At 38.3% G+C, this 23960-nt stretch overlaps 1 protein-coding gene across 3 annotated transcripts in view; it reads right to left on the bottom strand.

Annotated features, from left to right (window-relative positions):
- The window catches only part of GRIN2A (glutamate ionotropic receptor NMDA type subunit 2A), a 187773-nt gene that overhangs the window by 145624 nt on the left and 18189 nt on the right, over nucleotides 1-23960 (bottom strand). The gene's annotated exons all lie outside the window — the stretch shown is intronic.

Genomic DNA, 23960 nt, shown 5'->3' with positions numbered 1-23960 from the left:
AGACAAGAAAACTAGGACAACTGTAACACTTGATCATTCCCATATCTCAACATAAACAGAACAGCAGAAAAGATAAAAATACATTCAGTTCTTATGTTAAAATCTAAGGAAGGTGTTGTATCAAATACCAAATACTAAGATAAAACCAGATAAAGACCTCAAGGCAGGCAATTTTTATACCACTTGAAATGCTGAAGGCCTTCCCACAGCAATTCTGAATTAGCTGCAAGTGGTATGACAGCAATATCTAGCTTCCTCTGTCCTTCCACTTTCATTTCCAATCATTTCTTATTAACGTTTCTCATTATTTCTTATTAATGCATATAAATACCTAAAGGGAGGGTGCGAAGAAGATGGGGACAGGCTCCCTTCAGTTGCACCCAGTGACAGGACCCAGGGCACAAACTGAAACACGGGAAGTTCCCTCTGAACATCAGTAAACACTTTTTCACTGTGAGGGTGATCGAGCGTTGGCACAGGTTGCCCAGGGAGGTTGTGAAGTCTCCATCCTTGGAGACATTCAAAAGCTGTCTGGACACAGTCCTGGGCAACCTGCTTTAGGTGGCCCTGATGGAGCAGAGGGGTTGGACCAGATTACTTCCAGAGGTTCCTTCCAACCTCAGCTGTTCTGTGATTTTGTTTCACTGACCCAGCAAGTCCTCTGAATACCCAGCGCATCTCCGTGAATGCTCTGTGGTTAATGGTGCAGCAGTATTGAAATAATGAAACTACGACTGACGATAGCCATGTTAAGAGAACAAAATAAGGAATCATCAGTCCTCTATACAGCAATTTCAGCCCATGGGCAACTTATTAGGGGAAATTAGGCTAACAGATGAACTGCAGAAAACACTGATTTATACAGGGATGTTAGTCTGTCAATAATATGGTAAAATACATTTGTTCTGAGGTGCATATGTCAGAGGCTATTTCCTCAAAGTATCTAATGAATAAAAGGGTAGGACAGTGCTGTCATTTCAACTTGGATCAAAACTCCCATTTTATATACCTTGCAGGATTCTTTATAAATGTAAGCAACAACAGTATTTTGTTATCTAATAAATTAGGTACCTTCATTAATTTAAGTGAACAGTGCAGAGGTCTAAAGAAAAAGCTGGTACATTCATAGACGAGATATTCTTTTCTGAAAGATATCTTTTATATGCTGACAGTCATGCTCCTGCAATGTGTGAAACTATGCAAGTGAGCACGCTACAACCGAAATTTCTTATTTGACATCTAAGTCAGCTCCAAATGAATCAGAACATCCAAATTATTTTAATAGTAAGAGTGACCATAGAATAAATGCCACCACTGAAAAAATGATTCTGTAAGTATGCTGCATCCACGAGAAAAGACTGATATAATGCACCCAGAGCACTTCTCATTTACACACCTGAATTATAAGGAAATGTTCTACATTTCCCCTTGGGGAATAGGTGAAATATGCCCCACTGAGCCGGAAACTCACTGCTCTTGATTTTTATGCCTCAGGTTGACTTGGATATTCCCTCTGTAAAGGGAATAGTGGGAAGTTCCAAAGGAAACAGTCACATTTCTTGATGTCACATCACAAATTCATGTTTGTTTGGTTTTTTTTTTTTACGTGTGTGTATATACAAATTTTATATATATTTTTTACACACACTCTCCAACAACACTTCATTCTGCCTTCATCCCATTTTTCCTATAAGAAGGTTCAGCATGGAGCTGGGGACTGCAACATTTAGTAGCCATTTCAGAGCCAACAGACACATACGTCAGCCTGCAGCAGAGGAAGGGGAGAAGCTCCTCACAACAACCTGCCTCCCCATGCTGTAGACAGCATGACTTGCACTCCCACCCCACGCTGCCCTATTCATCACAGCTGTTCTAGTTGCTTCTCCATCAAAATAACTTTGCCTATAGCCATTTACAGAGAACAATTTTTCACTCTTTTATTCTTGGATCTCTCTCACGTTTTGGTAATGCTGACTGAGGTGCAGACCTGCACAACAGACCTACCACAGGCCAAGAAGCAAAATATTCCAGGACTTGTTCCAGGTTACACCAAAGTCCTTAAATGGTTTGGCCTTGTTCTGTACTTCACCACTTTGCTTTGACACATATGCCAGACTTCAAGAAGTCATCACTAGTCAGCATCACATGTCCATGAGAACAGATGTAACCTATATTGTCACCAGCACTGTCTGGAAGAAAGAACAAATGGTGCCAAGCCCTTTCTTCTACTACTTCAAGACATTCTTTGACTTGTGAACAAGAGCTCATCAAAACAGTGAACAACTTCAAGTTACTAAATTGGTGAATTATTTCTCCAGGAAACTGTCACATTCTTAGGACATGATTTTCCTTGTGACTTCAGTTTTTATTACTGCTAGATTAGACCTAGTACAGGTCCCTCTGTACTAACAATGGGATGTTGTTATATTCTAAAGGATAAAACTCTGTGAAGGTTCTGTTATACAGAAGAACCACCCACCATGTAAAATCTTGAGCAGAGAAGACAAATTTAACAGTATCATACACTGTCGCAAGAGAAAATCCATTAAAACAGTTATCCTTCTTAATATCTGTTTTACAGATAGGAAATCTAGGCATAAGTTACCACAAATATGCAGGGCTATATATAAATCCATCATAGTATTGTATGTGTATTGTATGGATGTAACCTACTCTTCCTGTGCAGTTGTAAAATATTTCCTATAAACTCATTAGCTCTTATTCTACTAACAAAACACCGTTCTTTTATCCCTCTACTGAAAAGGGAAAAAAAAAAGTGAAATTATAAATCTTGCATCTGAAAGCTTAAAAGTTATAGCACAGTCTTTCCCCCCCAAGGTCCTGCTATTCTAAATCACTTTGTATTCTAGACAGTCTGGCTACATTGCCAACACATCAATTATACTTTGCATGGTTTGATTGCTAGATTTATTAAATTCAATATAATTAAGTGTGAACCTTTTAGTCTGAAACTCATATGCTCTAAGTACAGGAACAAGTATGTCTGAAACTTTTAAAAGAAGTTAACCATTAGTAAAACAAATGTATTAATTTAGATCTATAAAACAGTTATACAAAGTAGGCTACATTTAACCTTATGGGAGCACAATGGGCCATGAAGGACAAAGCAAAGATCAGTCTTCTATGAAATTATAAATGAGGCTAAAATACAGACAGACATACTGACTCCTGGAAGATCCAAATTTAGTCCATTACAGATCTTGAGTCGACTAGAATAGTAACTCATTTTTCTGCTAGAAATAGCTAATTACAGATTCAGAACAAAGTTCAGCAAGCTGTGCAATTACCAAAATACAGACAAATTGAATGACAGGTATAATTTCAGTTGTTATGCAACTGGCAGGAAAGAGTGCAGGAAAGACCAAGGAAAGCTGGTCTTGGCACTTGAAGAACTGTTCTGTGATAGATAGTCCCAGTCTTGGTAAACAGTCATTAGTAGCATTTTGACTGCCAATGAAATGACAGAGCTTGACCAAAAGAAATACTTATTAACATAAAGGTTAATTTGGTGTTAATGACTGTTTAATTTCACAGATCTTGTCTGTACCAGAATATGAATGTTAGCTTATTAAAGCAGCTATATCCATTTTTTACTATTTCTTCCGGATTTTATAGCCCTGACTAATCCACTCTGTGCAAGCCCACAGATCTTATGGAAAAGTATACATCCCAAAAATAGTTATAATGAGAAACAGACATAAAACTTTCATCGTTCTTAAACCATTTAGTGATTTTAAATCACCATCTTACTCTAGCTGTTCAGCTAGAACCATGAAGGTACCCTGAAGTTACAGTACTTTAATTGCAGAAAACACGCTGCTTTTACCTTAGACACTGAGTCTTCTGGATACCACTCTAAATGCACTGAAAAGAGTTATGTTGGGCTTTTCAAATTAAGGATCGGAACTGTGTTGTAAAGAAAAAGGAAGGCAATCTGAAGGAGAACTAGGCTCCCACTTTGCTCCCTGCAAATAAAAGAAATCACAGCCTCTTACAATGAGCATTTTCCTGTAGAATATGTTGAATTGAGAGGAGAGCTGTACATTCAACACTATCGAACCTTGAAAAATGACACTTGAAGTGTTAAAAAAGCTACCCTTGGTAATTAACATTTATTGCAGAAATAAATATTTTATATTTGTCTTAGTAGACAAGGTAAACAATATTATGATACCTTACATTCATATCACCGAATGTGATATTTTATCCCAAAATTGTATAGCCTGGCATGATTTATATTAACCACTGATCATGATGTAACGTAGTCCTGAGAAAAAAATTCATCTCTGGATCGTCAGCCAGTGTTTGCAGCACAGCTACAGAAATATTAGTGCTAATTGACAAAGAACTAGTGAACAATGACCTGAAATAATCCTATTTTGTACAGGTCTTATTGTCCATATTCAGGAAAGATACCTGAAACTGTACAAGTATAAAAAAGGCTACAGGAATAACAGGGTAAATCAAGAACCTATCACACAGGCTGGTTTAGCCTAGCAAAGTGAAGCCTGACAGAGAGACTCCTGTCTACTGTGTGAATGGGATGAAAACGAAGCATTAGAAAAGTGTAAGAGCTGTCTAAATTTGAGAATGCTGCTTACACAGTCATAGTGTATATGAGGTAACCCTGAATAAATATAGGTTCAAAAATAAAGAAAGGTGTCTAACCATGAAAATAAAGAGTCTATCAAACATCATCCTTTTAAAAGGAAAATTGTGTGGACCGAGGAATCTTTAATGTAATATTTGCACAGTTTATGACAGGGATATTGTTATGCAGCTCTTAAGATGGAAGCCAAGTGGAGTTTTTGAACAGGAAAGGAAATTTCCTGATAAAAACGAGCAAGGTTGAAATGTAAAGAGATAACTTTGCAAAGAGGTTCTTTGACTGTAAGTCACAGCCCACTTGGAAACAAGCTCATAGTTAACCATGAGTGCATTGTTACAGTGCAAAAGTTTTCCAGACCAACCAAAACATTCCTTTCTCATCTGAAGAGGAAAACTAAAAAGATGCTGTCAGCTTCTCTGAAAATTCATCAGCAGGCAGAATTACAGGACAGCTAGTCTGGCACTATGCTGTGCTATTATATTTAGATTCCAAACCAGATGGACACTATCTAATACTTAAATATTAGAATTTTCTACTTGAATTTTAAATAGATCATCTCAGTTCTGACTCAGTCTCAGACAAGTGGTGGCAGTGACACTAGGATTTACAGAAAAGCAAAACCAAAACGGATTAGAAGTTCAACGAGAGGAAGACATACTAAACACAAGGCTGAAAATTTAAAAACTTCACACAATAACCTGACACAAATAAAAGGAAGAGAGCTTTCGTCCAACTTATCAAAAACAAAATAGTTATAAGCTGGACAGAAACTGGTGATGAAATAAGATCTTGTTCTGTTCTACTCAGAAGACAGCAGATAGAGCTGCTGAGAAAATCACGATGCAAACCTTTTGCTTGCATCTTAAGGCTTTCAAATTTGCTTCCTTCCTCCTCCAAAGTAAACTGCCCTGAAGCTGCAATCATACACAGATATTTTTGCAAATAGATTGTTAGTTGTATACAGAATTCTGTCCAAGGTCAAGTTTGTCAGAAGCCTGATAATTTCTATCTCTCAAAATTTGTATTTTACAAATGGCTTCATTTTAAGCAGTGAAGACATCTGCTTGTACAAAATGACTCAACCAGTGCACTTTTGCAAGCGTCTTTTCTCAGACAGCTTTATTGGTTTTCTTTACATTTAACATAATGTTAAGAAACATAGAAGGTTTTCCTAAGTTTGGTAAGTACATTTGAAGGAGTATATGTTTCATTAAGATAGCATCCTAAGCCAACACTAACCTCACTCAGTTTCCCCAGTAATTTCCGACACATCAGGAAATATATACGCTACAAGTAGCTAAATTCTGTACTCTGACTACTGGTGTGCAGGGCCACAGCTTGGACACTCAATATGTGTCCTAACAGAAATGTATGGGTTGGGGGAAGGTAATCAGTAATCGAAGCTTACCAAGCTTTCTCGTAATAATCAACAAAAATCATTCCTTGTACTAAAGCATTGTCTCATGTGAACTGTAGCTCTATAAGCAAAAATTCTTATTTTACTGATATGCCAAAATCAATAGCTAAACTAGTTTTTCGACAATCAAAAGCTGTCTACCCTCCAACTGATAGCAGACACAATATTGACTTTTCTTTTAACTCAGGTTCCTGTGGCCTAGGTCAGTGCTGTGGCAAAATTGGAGATGAAACACCAGACATTGCAGGAAAAATCCTTTAACATTTACAAAGGAAATTTTAAAATTAACGAAATTTGTTCAGCCTCTTCTAAAGTGATTACGCAACACACTATAAATTTGAGCAGTACCATCTGGTAGGAAGATGTACAATGCACATGCATCCATTATTCGCACATTTTCACGCTGTACCAAGCCTCTGGGGGAATATATTTTACCATGATATTTGAATTGGAAAAACATCATTTAAGAACTCAAATTTGAAAGGAAATGGTTTGCATTTAAATGCGGCTACAGAATTAAAAGCTAAACTCAATATAAAATAGAAAAGAGATGCACATTTTGTAGTAAAATGGGTCAGGAGAGAAGGGTATTTACATCACCATTTTAAACATCTAATTTAGGAAGCTACATTTGCTACATGGACACTGCGCAAAGTCTGACTTAGGCCCACTGCATGCTACTACTCTTCAATATCTGTTTGGGGAACATGAGTTCTTAACTTAAGCATAAGCAAAATAACTAAAGGAACTGCAAATACTATATATTAATTTCATAGTACTGAAGGCTTACTTGATTTCAAGATCTCTTTTCTTCATTGTGCAGATACGTGAATAGGTGAGTACAAAGCAAGTCTAGGGGATAAAGACTAGAAGAGATTATAAGCACATATCACAAGACAGAAGGGAAAGAAAAGCTTCTGAGGGGCCTGAAAAGATCTTTTCTTCATATGGGATTTATTAGAAATACGGCTGGTATTGCAAACATCAAAATGCTGGGCAATTCTGTTTCTCTGGATACAGTCAGGTTCCTTAGAATAACATGGGACAAGTGAGACTTATTCACCACATTCCCAAATACATTTGTATCCACGCATACAGGATCCAGCAGATTTCAGTCTGGTGTGTAGCATCTCTACTTAGCTGACTAAACCACGTTCTATAAATGCAGTTAAGTATCACTGATGAAGTTTGCAGATAGGAACGAGATCTTTATGTGCACCGGCTGAGGGGATCTAATAAAATAAACTACCTTTGGCAGCAGATCTAATAGGAAGATAAATCATTTTCCTTGCACCACTCAAATTATCCCCCCTTTCTTTTATCTTCAGAACTCAGAAGCAGAAGTGGATTAATGGTTGATTCATGTCTCATTCAGAAGTAGAGAGCAGAGGGCAGGAACAAAAAAAAAACCAAAAAACAAACAACTTCATTTGAAAAACACAGCTTCTATTTACAGGCAAGATCTAAACTAATTTCTTAGATAGATTTTCATAAGCTCCTTTGCTACAAAGATATGAGCCTTTCATTGTCAGCAATTCTTTTTCCTCAGTCATTGCACAATTATAGTAGCCCAACACTCTCTTCAAAGGATCATGCTGAAATTTTGCACTGAAAACCGAAACATGAGGTATTTGTGTTCAGATAAAAAAAAATAAATATGTGGCTTACTTTCCTGTCTATTTTTAGACAGCAGTTCAGAAAAAAAAGAGGCGCTACTCAATGAACCCTATAAAGAGTTATATATGACATTTACAGCTATTTTGTATCCAGCTAATTGTCTCAAAAGGTTTGGAATTAAAATTAATTTAAAACATCCCTTGAGATAATGGCTAGAGCTTTTTCTCCCTCATCATTTCACCATCAACTAGTACCCAGTTTATACTGCAGAATCCTACAAACAAATGTAGAGGCTTAAGGAACAAATAATCCATGAATAACCCAGAATAGCCATGGGTTCAATACCTATTGTAGCAGCCTCAAGGCTAGCAGTCTTCATATCTTTTTTTCCTATCTACATTAAGAAACTAGGGAGGACCAGGGGGCAATTCTGATGGACATTTGAATAACACTGCTATATTTATGAAGTTGCTTGTATATTTCATCTACAAGCAACCATTAATTAAAATCAAAATGCATAGCTTGAATTTATTAAAATAGGCATCAGATGGGAGTTCTTGTTGTAGAGTCATGAAAATTTAGAAGATTGTAAGAACATGTCAAAGAACCTCTAGCAACTCTGGCCTATTTCTCTACAGAAGGCTGCTTCACACTTCTGTATAGAGTAAAGAAAACACTATGAGAAAGCTCAAACTCATCTGTTCAAGAAGGTGTAAAATACATTATAGAAGTGTAAGTAGAACCAGTAAGAGAACTGTTGGGATTTTCTCACTGGGTGCATTTATTTGAATGTCAGCAACTTTAATCTAGATCATTCATTATACAACAGGACCCTATATGTTCAGTGATATAATTGGAAAGGGACCTTTTCAACCTGGTTGTGTTGCTTCTCTGTTAGTTCTCAAAGCTTGCAAAGCCAACCAATAAAATGCAGGAGTAACTTGCACAAATTAATGAGTTTTATCATTAAACACCCTTTTAAAATATCCCTCAAGGTTATGGCTATGACATGAAATGTTTCTCTACAATGTACATTTTGTTTGCATAAGCATATTTGGCAGGTAATCTCACTCACAGTACAGTGAACTTCCTTCATCAGCTCAGGTTTAATTGCTTCCCCACACACACACACACTTTCCCTGTTAATGCTTTTTGACAAATTCACTGCACATTAATTTTCATTACTTGTTCTCTCATGCAAAATGGGCCATTATTTCTCAATCCCTCTAAATTTTCAAAATGAAGTAGTTTCTAGTTTAGACGGGTGCGAGTGTTTGCAGTGTAACATTTGGGATATTACCTAATTATAGCTGATACAGTTAGAAGTTCGTCAAGCGCAGCAGAAGCCAGAGTAGTAAGCAAAACAGGGTGTCATCTTTACCATGACGTTACTTGAGAAAATACTACCTACTGTTTTTAAAAGTAACATAGAGAAGACCAGGGTTTCTTTTCCACCGTCAGGACTTTTTCTGAGCCATCCAAATGGAACAAAAGATGCTTTCAGGACTATAACTGCATAACCCTTCAGTGGTGGGGAAAACATATCTGATTGTAGAAATGGCACAGTGAAACAGTTTACCAGAAAAGGTGACTTATTGAAGCCTTTCTCTTGTAGTTTCCTCAACTCAGGTGGAATTCCTGGAATTAGATGTGCTTTCTCTGTCCTACCAGGACATTCAGTTCCTACTTGATGCTAGACAAGGCTTTTTCTCTCCAGGAAGGCTCCAACTTTCTATTCAATGAGTATTTACTCATACAAGGCAGAAGAGCAGTACAGAGACCACAAGTCCACCCACCCCTGCTCCCAGCCTGGAAATGATGCCCACTTCTGAAACACAAGTAGCATTAGTTCCCAATTCACTTTCCTGCGCACCATGTGAGTATCACGGGCCTCTCATTATTGGTCAAAAGTCACTGATATGTAACAGAAGAATTGTGTGTGAATCTTTTAGGAAACTGCACAAAAGCTTCGTAAGAGGAGGATAACTGAAAGGAGATGACTTCTCATGCAGGACGTGATAGTGGTTTGGAATTTGTAAAACTTGAAAACTTCATGAGAAATTGCATAGTAGGTCGTTTAAAGCTATGGACGCTCTTCACCTGCAATCTAAACTATGCATGAAAATCACAACTGTAGTAATGGAATAGGTATCAATATAGTTGTGCAGCCAGAAGGAGAGTTTAAGAACTGCAGTCCTAGACAAGGAAGATGAGTTTGCACTGATTACAATCTCTCAGAAAAAGCAATAGTTACTAAGATGCTCTTAAAAGTATCATTCTTAATTTAAGATGCAAAATAAAACCTCTCCAGTGATCCATTTCATAAACAGCTCATTTGAATTGATTCAGACTTGCTGTTTGCCTTCTGGTCCAGAAATACGACAGCAATGAAGCTTTCAATGAGGCACTTAGGAAACACCAATAATAATTTACACTCGAAACAAGGTGTAACCTATTTTTTATATAGCTGACTACAAAGCTGCAAGTTTTCCTCTTCTGGAAGCTTCAGGTAGTTATATACAATATTAAGTATCAAAAAAAAGTAATTTTAAAAAGTTCTGCTTTTCAAGTATCTTTTTTTTTTTCAGCCATTTTAACAAGCTGAATTAAAATCAAACTTTTCTATGAAAAATGAAAATACACCCTTAAAGGGAAATGCTCAATCTAAGTTGACCCTTGATCACAAGAGTTACTCTTTAACACTAATTCTTGGACAGTCTTCATTTCATTACATTAATGCAGAAGGCAACCCTTGAGATACCTACAGAGCCTATAGGTAATTGTTTATGTTCTCTCAACTGCAAATTAAGTTTATTTATACATATGAAAACTCACTTTAAGGTAACAGATGGGAGCTTCTGTGGGAAATATGCACATAAATTTTAGGTTTCATGTGAGCTGTAGATGAAAACAAGCATACTGTCTCAGATTGAAATCTCCCAGCTGTATTGATTTTTCAGAATGGAACATGACTAGAAGTTATTCACAGACGCTCTCCTCCTGCAGCAGCAAGCTGCTCTCCCTCCTCTCACGGGAAAAGGGCCACCGAGGAGAAGAGCTGCTGATGGAGTTGGGGAAAAAAAAAGGGACCCTAAGCATGAGCTGCAACGGATCTGAATAAGGAAAGAAGAGGGCAGAAGAAAAGCATTTGTTCAGTAGTCCAGGAACTATTTAAAAAAAAAAAACAACAAAAACAAACAAAACCAAAAAACCCAAAAAAAAAACCCAACAAAAAAAAACCAAAACCCCAAACAATACCAATTTCATTCCTCTTCTCCTTACCAATCTCATTCCCTTCATCATTTATGTACATGTATCTCCACTGTGTCTCAAACAGCTTTCCTCTCATCATACACAGCAACCCTAACCATCTTCTCTGTCTCTCTCCCACCCTCAAAAAAGCCTCAGTCCCAACTATTAGCAGACACTTCCATCATCTTTATTGTCTACTCCCCTGCAACCTTCCCAAAAGCCTTGCAATTAAGCTTTCCCCTCCCTATCCCAGTCCCAGAGGCCACTGCAGCTCACACAGTGCATTCCCTACCTGAGCTCACTGCTACCCAGGGCAGAGGGAAATCAAGGATGTGGGGCTGTCCCCAGGCAGACTGACAGTCCACACCAAACAGCTTGCAAAATAAACCAAATTCAAAATCCTGGATCTCTCTTCAGGTTGTCTCCCACCTTTATAAAGCTATGCCCCTTGCATGGTTGCCAGAGGACTTTTAAGAAGAGACTGTGCAGCCAAGGATGTGTGGTAGTAAACATTGAAATCATACTGGAGAATCACCCATGTCCCAGGTTTGGTAGGCTTACAGAAAGAGAATCCAGCTTAGATTCATGGTATTGGAGATTTACACTACTATCGACACAGCTGACCTTTTGGTTTTTTTGGATCCATGGCCTCAACTGGCAAGCATCCCAGCAACTGAACAAGTAGGGATGCATACGCAGTTAATTAACCCCTTCTCAACAAAATCCCTGTACCTTCAGGCTTCATTCAGTAACATAATTATTTAGTAACTCTGTCAGTGGGACGTCCACATGTACTCTGCACCAAACAGCATGCTGTAACAGTGTAGAACTGCATTCATGATCTTAGGACAAAAGGATATTCATCAGCAACAAATTCTGAACAGAAACATTTAATACAGTCATGACACTCTGCCGAGGAAGATTTACTTCTTTAGTGAGGCACAAGATTGCAATTGCTGAAATTCTGTCTCCTGGGCGTTTGAAGTCTATAGCACCTCCACAAACTCTTAAGTTTACTCAACTAGAAAAACTAAAAATAAACCCAAACATTAATGATGTGGCAGACTGACATTCATAGATGCTGAAATCCAATGCACATCAATGCTGACCTAGAACAACCAAATGCTACGAGGGAGCACACTGTCATCTCAAAAGCCATAGCTTGCCCTAAGTAACAGATGGGCACTTTACTGGCCATGAGTTGCAAAGAAAACCAGCAATCATAATTGCTACCATGATTACAACTCCTTTTTCTCTTACTGCATTCTTCACAGACAGAAATGGAAAAACACTGCAACTCCTCCCTAGGTTATTCTGCACACTCCCACACAAGAGAATTCCTAACCCTGTGGGTATGGATCCGATGAAGTTATGACTCACACAATTTTAGAAACAGCCAGGAGACCCTCAAGAGTTGGTGCACACAGTTGTTATAGACACCGATCAACAACAGTTTCCCGTTTAACTCTGCTGTCAGGGACAGAGTTCCTACCCAAACACAAACTCTTAGGCTGTTATCATTAGAACTCCAATGGTGGGACCAGCCCACTAGACACTGAAGCCTGGTGTCTGTGCCCAGTACCAGTACAGGTACCACACCTGGTGACAACCATTCTGCTTTCATGTATATACATGGACATGAGACCCCCATAGCAGATCAGCTGCACAGAAACAGTACACAGTGGCTCCTAAGTGCACAGAGCAGCTACAGCTGCAGTATGAACAACTTCATATAGACAGAGTGATTCAGATGTTCCTACTGCATAGTACTTTAATTTTTCCATGAGACAAGCAGTTCTGACAGTCCCTGAGGTTTGCAGCTGAAAGCCTTACACAGGCAACAAATGAAGCTACAGCAGAGAAATGATGGCTGCTAAGTCATCATCTTCAGAAGCAGGAACCACAGATGTAGCACTCCGGTGACATCATGTTCCGACACCTGTGAGCTCTAAAGCAATTTGTGAAAGAACTAACTGTAAGACTTTAAGATAGGTCCTTACTGGAATAAACCAGGGGATTCCTTTTGTTTGCCTTCAGTGTACAAAAGGATGCAAAGGATGCAAAACGGATGGTGCAAAGGGAACTCTTCTGCACAAAAAATTAATCATCTTCTGCAAGTTACTAAAACCAAGTCCCAGATTTCAATTTTTTTATGGCTAGCATCATACCGATGAAGCCATCCTTAAATGTATCAAGCAAACGTAAAATGATATAGTAATATCTTCCTGAATATTCAGAAGACCCTTAATCAAAACTGCTCATCTCAGAAGGGTCATTAGGAAGTGCAGTTCTCATTTCTGAATTGTAACTTCCAATCACTACTGATCATTCTAGCAAATATACCCAACTATTATGCTTATCCCACAGCTTAAGTCATCTCCCAGATGACCGTTGCAGCCTCCAGTTTCACTTGTTATTTCCTCAGTGGTGCAGTTACGCATGAACATAAATAATTATGGCACAAAGAAAACCAGAGTTATGGAAAACATCAAATACACGGGATTTATTCATACCAAAATAGTTTATATGAGATAAGACATGGAGTTACAACATTAAGTATAAAGTCATATCCATTTTCAATTTTAAAACCCCTATTTTAAAATAAACCTAAAATTGATCCATGATGTTTAGTTATTCTTAATGCTAGTTTTCCACAGCCTCATTTTCCATTTCAGTTGTTCAAGCATACAGGATGTACGTTAAATGTGACAAAAGAAAGATGCTTATTAAATCAAGAGGACTTCCTCTGAACTAAAACCTTAGTTACTTTTTTTTTCAGAAGTTTGCTCACTCCCCTTGAATACAAACCTTAGTACACCTTGATACACTGCCCAAAGCCTTGAACACGTTTGTAAAGGAACTTGCATACTTGGAAAATTTATAAAGTGGACTAGGGGGAAAAAAAAAAGCTCTATTTTTACCTATATGAGCTCTTAATTCACATTAAAGTTAAAAGTGAAACACTACACCTGCCACAGAATAAGTCTGACTAATCTTCAGGGTAGCTCCATATGAAAGAAGCAAGATTCATTTACATATGTTAACAGAAAAACAGAGAGCCCAGATAAATTGTCCCATATACCACACACAAGTTGCTCCAAAATGGGCTTTTGGAATAGAAAAAAAAAAAAGTTGAAATTTCTAAGAAATAGGAACCAGAAAAAGCTGCAACCAAAAGTTTTACTTTGCTGATGCTTGTGTGTCTTCCCTCTACTCACCGTTGCTTGACTACAACATGCTTAAAGCGATCTCATTTAGTGATCTCTAGCAGTGATCTAAAGGATGCAAGAGCTTTTTTACAAAACCTGTCTTCAATCCATCAGCTAAATATTCTACAATCCATGGATAACTGCCTGGAATGAAACAGCATGCTGTGTTCTGGATTTGGGACCCTGAAGCTTTAACCAATTATTTACATTGTCATGAAGATCAGCTTGAATTTCGGAGGTGTTGCTGCAGAAGATCTATACCCAGGAGAGCTGTCATTGCAAACTCCTGGGAGGAGGGTGCAAAAGGGTATGAAAAAAGATGTTGTGAAAGTCAATTGCAGGAGACTAGCGGAGATAAAGAAGTGGAACTAGGAGGTAGGACACAACCACAACCAATGGCAAACAAAAACACTGGAGTCAGAGATAAAGGTGGAATCTAACCGCAAGGAAATAATATCTGAATTTTCACCACTTTGAAGCGTTTTGGCAGAGGAATCTAGTGAAGTGCAGAGCCCTAAGGCTCTCCGTGTTGTGGGAAAATGAAAATATCTAATGCTGCAACAAGAAATACAAAACTATTTTAAGAAAAGTCACTCTAACATGAGAAGGAGAAAAAGTCATGCCACATTTTCATTCTCTGTTCTATACATCCTACCTGGAAAAAAAAAAAAAAAAACCCCCGCTATCTCCCAAGCACAAAATAAGAGGAGGATGGTCTCGTGTATTATATTTTACAAGTTAAATTAGGAATGTAATAATCATTACTTTTTTGTTACATATTTTAAATAATTAAGCAACAGAAGTTACCAAACTTCGAGATACCCATCCCAAGTCTAAATCAGCAGTTTGCGCACAGCTGTGCCCTCAAGGCAATTCCGTGTAGACCAGCCCTGTCTGTGCTCTCTGTTAAAAGAAGGCAATCACTCTGAAGGAATTTTCAAAAGTGCACATTACAGTGACATAAATGGTGACATGTCACCAAACTGAATTGCCAGAAATGGCAGTTAAAGAAAGCACATTTCACTATGTTTACAGAAGGACAGTTTATTATAAAACCTTTGGAAACAAACCCAAAACGTTCTATGATTCTACAAACAACCACTGTCCAGTCATTATTTATTTTGTTCCTAGTCATGTCTATTCAAGGGAGCATTCAAGTACCTGTTTGTGTGTCATTTTAACACTTGTTACTGGATGTGCAAATGACAAACGTCAAGTGCTTCTACTTTTTTCAACTTATACAAAGCATATGAATCATTATGCTATCATGCACATGCAAAGCCTAAGCCCAATGGAGTTTATTGTTTCAGATCTCTCCCTAAAGCTTATTTCTAATAAATCATTCTGGAAGTCTTTCCAAAGATTTAGCCACATCTGAGCTGCCTCACCTTGACACATACCTTGTTACAAATTGCGAGCAATGAAATATCTGCAGTTCTGCCCCATCTCAGAGACTGTAAATGTTGTCTAATTTTCAAGTGTGCTCAATCTAGGTTGTCAATACATAACCTATAAATTCAAAAATATTGGGATAAGAGTTACATATTACCTGTGCTAGCTGGCAAGGGCTTGAAACTTGCCATCCAGGAGTTACCAAGGCTGGGTAGTAGGTTCTCACTCTCTATTTATACTTTGACTGTCAGTCATGCCAAGGGGGAATCCTTTTCACTAAATCTAATTGTTTTACTGAAATGCTGCCAGACACCTCCATTACACCCCTAATGTGCCAGAGGGAATTATAGCTTTTATTTGCGCTTTGCTGAAAATAGCTCAGTAGTGCATGCCAAGATGAGGATCTTGACATTATTCACAGTTTGAAGGAGGCAAGCTATCAGTTATCTTTAAACAGACCACTGTTCCTCTTTCTTTTAAGAAAAAACATTATTCTATATTCCAAGAGAGGAACAGTTAATTGTAACTACCACTTCAAGGGTATTCCAGACAAGAACAACCTTTTATAAAGCCCTAAATTACCTGCCACAAGCACACAAACAGGAGGAATCTGTTGAGATCCTTGTTTAGAAACTTCTTTGGTAAGTAGTTATTGATTGCTCTTATGTAGATACAGTCCATTTTCACCTTCTTTTAATATGACACAGAAGAAAACACCTTTAAAATGGCAAGTATTGCTATGATATAATGCATTTGCATACACTGTGCAGATACATTAATAACAGATTTCATAGCATGAGCTATATAAAACACATTGTTCTTAGTAATTATAACAACTATTCATGTGATAAGCAGAAAATGCATTTATGCATATGACAATGTCAGGTTTTTTCCTCCCTCTACAACAGTACTTCACATACTCTTTTTTCCCCTCATAACCAAATATTTTCCCATAGTCTCAGCAATACTACCATTTTAACTTGATTTGATAGGGTGAACTAATATGAATTACCATTAATAATGACTAGCAAGTTTAAGGGATAAGTATAGGACAGACAATAAAAGGAGGCAACAAGTTACCTGTTTCTGGACTAAAACCATTTAATTCAATAGCATACTACTTGCAGGACTTATTTTGCACATTGCCACATTGCAAAAATTCTCAGTTTTGTCTATCTTCTACAGACACACTCTGGTATTATTCACAGATGGGACACAATTTGTCTCTCCTTGAGAGATATGGCCACCATACAAACAGCTCTGCTTGCTTTTTAATTTTGCACACATCCAACTGTTGCATCAGCCAACTTCAGTTTGTTAAGCCTTCTTTCAAGGCTGTTTGCTTTGTTTCAGATGTCAAAGCACAGAGATCTTTCCTCATACTGTGTTTTGCCCAGTGGTTCTCCTGTGCTGTGCTTACCCTTCTCAAAAAGTAAAGAACAGAGAGGCAATGATATAGTGCAAAACCTGATTGTTGTGGACTGTGTCAAAGTCTGTATGGGACTAACATGTAAAGTTTTCCGATTAATGTTAGCTAGTGTCACAAATGATGTTATGAATTTGCTCAAAACAATTCAGTGAGTTGTTGGTATTATGCAATAAGAATAATAATTGAAGATCAGGGACAGGATTTATTTCTGGTCTTTCATAGGCCAGTAACACAGAGATAAATATTCTCACAAATATAAAAGGAATAAATACTTTAAATGCAAAAGCATCATTCAAGACTCCAGGTACTATTCTTTTACTATACAACATGCATATCCACAGTTTAACTCGCAGTGAATTAATGCAGCCTCACATCAAGAGTATTTTCGCAGAAGAGCATGCTAACACTTGCTTAATAGCTTACAGTATCTATACTGCTATATTTCAGTTTGTTTCAGCATGTATCTCCAGCTCAATTGATCTACCCTAATAAGACGTGCCTCAGTGGAAAAAATACATTTTCTAGGTTTCTTCTCAATGCACGTGCAACTATGTAAATGCTAAATTAAGCTAAGGAGAAATAAACAGTAGTTTAATTTGTTGCTTTGTTTGTTTCTTCCAGTAATCAAAAGCTATGTTGTCCACAATGAAAGGCCCAATCAAACATTATAGAAGGGGACCATTTCATTACCCATACATTATCTCATAGGTACTTGTCACCATACTGATTATTCAGATGTGAAAATCAGGTTACTTGAACAGCTAGTGGACTATGTGTCTACTGGGAATCCTTGGTAATGTAAAATTAATATTCAGACATGGTATGCTATTAGGGCACTTGTTCTCAGTTGGGATTTCCAGCTTATTTACCTGATGCTCTTTTTGCAACAGCAAGCGGTTCTTAGTTCACCACTCAAAACTGTACCAACGCTGTTCCCAAAGAGAAACAATCAGCAGGATTTTAATCAACATGGCAGGGATTCTAAATGTCAAAGTGAAATACAGATTTTTCATATACCTGGTGGGGTCAATAAGAGACTGTGCTCACTGGACTAACTTGGAGAAAATGGGAAAAGTTAGAACAGTAAGTGCCAGAGTGGGAAAACATGTTGGGTTATTGATTCCCCACCCTCAAAAGAGTAAGATCATATAACTGGCAGAAGCTACCTTTCTGACAGCATGAATAAGAGGATCCTCTGCTTCATTCTGCCATATTGCTTTGGCTATTTACTTCTTTCATTAGCGTGTCTGATAACGTCTACTGCTTCAACCCTAAAATATTACAAATATACACAAAAATTGTCTACTAAGCTAACACTGCAACACGGTTCCACAGTCTAAGTCTGAAGTAACAAGTAAAAATTGCTGCTATTCCCAAACCACATAAGAAGTTTGGGAAAGCAGATTTACTGTCCCTTGGACAAAGTGCCAGCTCAAACTTCAGAGCTCTTGGTGCCTACATGAGCAAATGAACCTGACCCACATGCCCTACTCTAGGAGTCTTGCCTGCAACCTTTCGGATTTCTCCCTCTTCACAGAAATACCTCTTCATTGGCAGCACCACTTTTTGAGCAAATTTATCACTTACCAGGACTTCTTAATCATCTCTTAGAGAAAAGCAATAGAAAATAAATACACTAATAGAAGAAGACATCACAGAAGGCAACACATGTGTCAGCTGTTCATACATGAGCAACAATTACTTACACACTAGTATCTGCCTTGGTATTGTACTTAAGTCCTTTGAGGATTACAAGTTTTCCTGCACGTCTATTTGGGCACTTAGGTACTTATAAACTTAAATGCTTACTCTAAGAACAGTCAAGTTTGAAAATCGGGGTATGATTTTGAGTCTGTGTTGTAACTTGACTAAAAGTAGAAACTATGAATGCATAGGTTTTAGTTATTTGGTGAGGGTTTTTTCAAAAGTGCCATTGAACAAAAGAGAGCAGACTGTTCATTTGCTGACTCGCTAGATGTTTCTTACTGTTTTGCTCTCTTTGCAGCATGTTGATCTTCACTTTGGAAAAAGCAGGTGGTGAATTCTGCCAATTTTCTATCCAAAATAGCACACAAAGCACAGCTGCCATTCCAAGGCATTTCAAACGAAACTGAGGCAGGAGGCCAGCTCTCACTTTTAGCAGAGGCAGACCACAGGCGACTCAGCTAAGGCCCTGAGGGCTTCTCTGTGCCAGTCAGACTAGATCAGATGCAGCAATGGAGCAAAGGAATGTAAAAGACAACTTAAACTCAAAATACTTTTCCAACTCTCTCTGTGTATCTGCAGAAGAAGTAGGTCTAGAACACAAAGACACTGTCAGCATGGGGGAGGAAGAGGGGAATTAAGGCCCAACTCATATGAAGAACGTAAAGCTGAAAGCGGATGGCGGTCATCTAAACATTAAAAACCTAAACCTCAAATAATAAAGGCAACAAAGGGGAAAAAAATCCAAAATGGCGAAGGCATTCCCAATAGAATGTTTGTAAGAATCAGGAGAACTATAACATTACACCATGCCATTGGAACTACATTTCTGAGGAAAATCATATGTGGGCTCAAGTTCATGAAGCAGATGCTTTTGTGGGGAGGTAAAACTATTATAACAAAAATGCCCAAGCAGAAAGATACCAACTGCCCCGCAGAGTCAGGGAATGAAGCCCTGGGTGCTCAGAGGAACTGGCTTTATTGGTGCACACGAAGGCAGTTCCAGGAGTTTTGGCTGTGCTAGTAACACAGCTTTGTTTCATGACTCTGCACATGCTCTCTTCTGTTAGGTAAATTGGTGAACTGGGTTCACTAACTTAGAGATTAAGCCATGTACTACACAAAACTGCACTAACTTTTTCCAGCACTTCATGCTGCCTTACTTAATGGCATGAGTACAAACAGAGCACACATCTGTTTTCTTTTTCAAACTGAGATGTATCCTTCTTTTTACCTCACTCCCACTGCAAGAAAGCAAGGGTCATCACGCAAACAACAAAACAACACTAAAACCAAGGATACTGCTCTGACTTTTTTCTTCTCTCCCAAAAGCAGAGGTAGGAGTGCCTTCAACTTTCTGAAGCAGAAAGTTTGGGGGTTTTTTTTGTTTTTTTTTTTTTGTTTTTTTTTTTTTTTACACCTGCACTGGCCTTTTCTTTCCACTTGGCCACATATTTTCATTAATAAGCACTTTATCACAAAATAATTGGCTTCTGCGGGTCCCTGAAAATGAAACAGCTGTAAGAGATAAATAGATGATGATAATTCCAGCATTAGTGAAGTCTGGAAGAAGTCTGAATTGCTTCGGGGAAGAAAGAGGCTTGGTCACTTTGAAACAGAATTTTATCCTATTTGCTGTTCAGCCTTTTTTGTTGAAAAAATTCTTTATAACCAGTACTACCCATGTGTTGCAGACCATATATAGCATTCATTAGCACATCACTTTACCCTTCCTCTACAGCCACAGTAAATTATCAGTAAAGACTTTGGCCATTTCATTAAAGTATTTTAGGAAGAATATTCCATTCCTGCAAGGACACCATTTCAGTTCTTTAAGCACAGCCACACCGAACAGCAACAAATAATGCAGCATAACTAATGTTTTTACAGTCTTCCTTCGCTAATGTTCTGCTGTATGTGTATGTCATGTCCTGCACTTGGAGCACAGCCTCTCTCGCAGACTGAGAATACATCCTTACCTAGCTTGAATCTACACAAAAATTAAGGATTCTGAAATGCATTACCTTATACAGCCCTTTTTAAGAGCTATCCAATAATAAAATCAAATTCTCAGTGATAGTAACACTCATTTTCAATTGCTCAACAAGGCCACATGAAGCCTGCTGTCTCTGAGGAACCCTTCATAGTTGAAGACTGTGCAAGCTCTGTGAGCAGACACCTGAAATCGTCAGTTCCTTGGGACAGCTGTGGAGAAAAACACAGTAGCCCAGGGGAAACAGCCAGGAGAGATTTTCAAATTTTAAAAGGATATTTATCATTATCTCTAACTCTTATTCTCATCTTTGAAACTCTTTCTCACAGCTTAAGTCAGCCAGAGAGAAGTGGCACCCCCTGCATTACTGCTGCTCTTGAGCCATAGGGCAAGTGCTGGCCTCCCCATCCAGGGCTGTGCTCCCCTTCATGCCCGTGGGAGTAGATCTGCTGCGCACATATCACCCGCAAGGAGAACACCCTAGAGCAACCTATCCTACCTTTCATGCTCAGGTTTCCACCTGGAGGGAAATAGTTAGTTTTCTCCAGGTACAATCTCAGGAGTGAAGTGTGGACAGACAAGGGACTGGGACCAGAACCCTGAAATGAAATGACAAAGTGCCTAAAATCCAGAAAAATGTTTATCTGTACACTTACCTAGATTTTTTCTTTTAAAGTATATCCTTCCCTAGATATGAAGAAACACAGGTCTACATCTCTTCACAGACGCAGTTCCATCAACTTTTCCTCCTCACCAAAATGAAGTCATACTTACAATTTCTACTTCCTTCACCTGGTTACTTACAACAATCACACCATCATTATCTCTCTATGTTCACTACGTACATATTAGCTCATGGCACATGAGATATCCCCTGCGTGTCACAGCAGTACTAGAAACCCCTTCTCCAGAGCACAAGAACAAACTAATCGATTTTGCTCTATGAACCAAACTTCTGAGAGTCAGACAGCATATTCAGGAAGTCAATTCTCAGTGCCAAAGGCAGTTTATTGGTCTAGAACTCCTGATTATTTACAGAGAGAGAAATACCACCACAGACTTGAACCCGAAAGCATTTAATTGAGCATGAAGAGGTTTTAAATCTTTCTTTCTGGTATTTGGAGGCCATAGAATTAAGATCTCTGGAAGAAATTATCACAGTAACTGATAATATACAGAAGCAATTGGATAGGAGCGAGGAACCTGTTAAACCTGGTAATCTGCAAGAACATGAAAAACATTAACAGTTTATGATTGGCTTCTAGATGCCTATGTAACACAGAAACCAAACAGAACAAAATTAAAAGCATCCTGTGGAACATACTCATGCAAACGGGGTACTAATGGCTTGGCTTTCCAAAGAAAAACAAGGTCACTCAGCTACTAGAAGAAAACACAATGGGGATCTGATTTTTACATAATTATGTACACGTTGCCATCACGCAATACATCAGATTTTTTTCACGCTTTGTTCCACTTACGTCTTCAATCCACAGAGTAGCAATGAATGTCCAGCACAACCATTAAAAACTATAGCATTTTGTGTGTTCAGCTGCAACTGCAACCCAGACTGCCCACAAATTTCTGTAATGTAAACCACTGCATAGCATGTCTGACATGCAGGCAACATCACGCGGAGATTACGGTGAGATAAGACCACAGAAATCACAAGGCTTTCACCATTATGAATACTGTAACCTTCCAACCACGCAGCTCCATGGCTGTTAACAAGTTCTCTTTTTCCCTAATAAAACAGGGTGACACGCAGCAAACAGCACCATTTTTCCAAGTCGAGAGTGTGTCTTCATCACATCTCTCTTGAGAATTATGCTGTTGCCTAAGGCACAAGAGAATAAAATACAAAAAGGCAGAAATACCCAAAGAATAGTCATAAATTCTCCTACTTAAAATAAAAAGGTAAAATTAACATTTCCTCAGGAAATAAAAAAAATATATCCTTTTCTAGGAGGTGAGGCTTTAGAAATTCTTGGAATATAGTTTACTATATTCCTACAAGGATCCCAAGGCCAGTCTGTCTTGCCAAGGGTGATAAGCACAGTCCCTGATGTTCTGATGAGCTGTACTTCAGAATTCTACTCATCCCACTTCATCTTCACCAAATCTAGCATTTATATAAGCCTGGCTAGATTTGGAGACAATCTTTTTATGGTATTGTAAGGTTATCTGAAGCTTTTTATAAATTTAAATAAGAATGTGGTATTAGAAAGAACTTCATGCTGCAAGTCCTCATCCTCCTTCATTCATTGACCAGTTTCCATCATAACACTACTAACCGGCTTCTTGCCATTCCTGAACTTCTCAATTTTCCTTCTAAATACTTGTCCTGGTTTCAGCTGGTGTAGAGTTAATTTTCTTTCAAGTCGCTGCTGCATTTTGGACTCAGTATGAGAATAATGCTGATAACACATATTTTTTAGTTGTTGCTAAGTGGACTTTTTCAGCTTCCCATAGAAACTGAGAGGGAGCATAGATAGGACGAGGTGGGCAAAGGAATATTCCATACCATAGACGTCATGCTCAGTGTAGAAATGGGGGTTGGCTGGGGGGGGACAGGAATTTGCAGTCGCTGCTCAGGACAGGCCGGGCAACTGATCATCAGGTGGTGGGAGTGACTTGTGTTGTATCACTTTATTTTGCATATTCTTTTACCATTATTATTATTGTTATTTTCCTTTTTCATTATTGTTCTATTAAACTGTGTTTATCTCAAATGACGAGTTACTTCCTCTCTTTTTCTCCCTCTTCTCCCTGCCCTACTTGTGGGGGCTGAGGGGAAGAGTGAGCAAGCAGCTGCATTATCCTAGTTGCTGGCTGGGGTTAAACCATGACACTACTTTTCACTACTTCCAGTTTCCCACCCAAATGATGCCCACCTTAGTTTCAGTCCTCCTATAATTCATTTTATGTTGTTTAATCAGCTTTTCTTCATCCTATATCTAGCTACCATATTCCCCTCCCAGGCTCATTTTTACTAAATTAAGCAAAACCAACTCACCTCATCTCCTACAGGGGAGACTCTCCATTCCCCAGTCACTCAAATAACTAATTTCTAAACCAATTCCGAGATTAGCCAGGGCTTTTTAGAATGTAGGAGACTAATTGCAGACAATATTCCAGAAGTTCCTCTATTTCCTGCACAGTGGAGTGAAATTGTCTCTATTCCTAATAGCAACACTAACAGAAAAAAATACAGGAACACCCTGCCAGGCAAAGTGTGTTTGAGGTTTTTTTAATTGAAATAAAATGCAATCCAGTGAATTCAATATGCTGTCCTTTATAGCTGTACTCATTCTCAG

This window comes from Larus michahellis, chromosome 8 (genome assembly GCF_964199755.1).
Source record: "Larus michahellis chromosome 8, bLarMic1.1, whole genome shotgun sequence".
In the NCBI taxonomy this organism is placed as follows: domain Eukaryota; kingdom Metazoa; phylum Chordata; class Aves; order Charadriiformes; family Laridae; genus Larus; species Larus michahellis.
This window is presented reverse-complemented; position numbering and strand designations above follow the sequence as displayed.